We start from the raw sequence: 1,558 nt of genomic DNA, 5'->3' as shown, positions 1-1,558 counted from the left end.
CTAAGAATTCATAATGAAGAAAGTGTGTTGGAAGCTGTAAGAAACAAGCTCGTCTGAATAACAGTAAATTTCTCAACAGAATCTCTGAAAGCCATTAGGGCATCAGACACGGGAAAGACTAATAATTGCCAACTACTCTGTCCAGTGAAGCTATTCCTTATAGTTGAGAGCAAGTATAATTTATAGTAAATATGATTGTTAATGAACACCAAGCTAAAGCTACATAATATTCTTAAAGGAACCTCATATGCTGAAGTCAAAGATAAACATTTCTATAAGACAAGGAAAAGTCAACTTCAAAGGGAATAGTTGATGGATGCATACTCCTCTTAGGAGTCCATAGAACTTGCTCTAAAATATTCTACAGCTTCGGACACAAAGCTATTCTTATCAAGTACAAGAACATTAATGTAATTTTGACATCTTATCACAATAGTGAGGAATGGTAAATCAACAGCAATTAAAATGATACAGCACAAACACCCTCCTGGAGACTGAGCTATTCACAATTAGATGACAACATCATCAAAGAAACCTGGGGGGGGGGATCTCTAAAGTCAGAGAACTGAATGAAAACATAATGCACCAGACTGTTGAATCCAATCGACTCAGGTTACTGTTAAAGCCTTTATTATATTTCTGCATTTTTTTTTTGTTTGCTCAGGCTTTTCTGCAGGGACTTACAAGTTTTAGAAAGTACATGGAAATCAAGGTACAGCTTGTGAGACTTGGACCTTTCTTACTCCATGTTGATTTAAGGATCAAAGTAAGATCATCAAGTATCATGGTAGTGGAATTACCTAATGATCCATATTACCATCCCATTGAAAAAAGTTCAAAGTGTGTCATTTGTAGATGTACATGCGTAGATTTTTTTTAAGACATCAGAGAAATTAAAAAAATAACCTGGATGTACCTCAATGACTTAAAAATGAAGGGACTGATAAAATCTTAAAACAATAGAAGAAAATAAATATCAGGCCTGCCCCTAAAGGCCTTCCAATAGTAACTGCCATGTCACATGTGTGTCAGTAGGTGACAGAAAGGAAATAGGCTACGTCTAAGTGGGTAGATGAGTGGCAGGGGAGCAGGGGAGGGGGGTTGGGGAGAGACCAAGCTATTGATAACCCCTGCCCAGTACCTTAGTGCGCTGATGGAATCTAACATACCTGAGACTAATATTAAAATAACACCCAGACACTCAGAGATTCCAGGGACGTCTTAAGTGTCACAAGAAAGTGGTAGGGAAATGGAAAAGAAAGAGAAACAGGATGTGGGTACAGGGAAGAAAAGCAGAACTGGAAGCTCATTTAGTGAGGAAGAACCTGGTGGGATTAGTGGTTGATGCAACCTGGGGACCATGGTGGTGATCTGTCCTGTGCTCCCACTGGGGAATCGTGTGGGTCCTTAGTCCTGCTGCAGCAAAGATCTGTTACTATCAATGGGCAGGTGGACATCCATGGACTGGTCTGTTGCACTGGGAAATGACATATTGATGTCTGAGAGCTGTACAGAACTCACCCAACCCATCCATGGGTACCTGGCAGATATGGCCCTT

The sequence above is a fragment of the Micromys minutus genome, assembly GCF_963924665.1.
Source record: "Micromys minutus genome assembly, chromosome: 4".
Taxonomy (NCBI): Eukaryota; Metazoa; Chordata; class Mammalia; order Rodentia; family Muridae; genus Micromys; species Micromys minutus.
Note: the sequence above shows the minus strand (reverse complement) of the source record.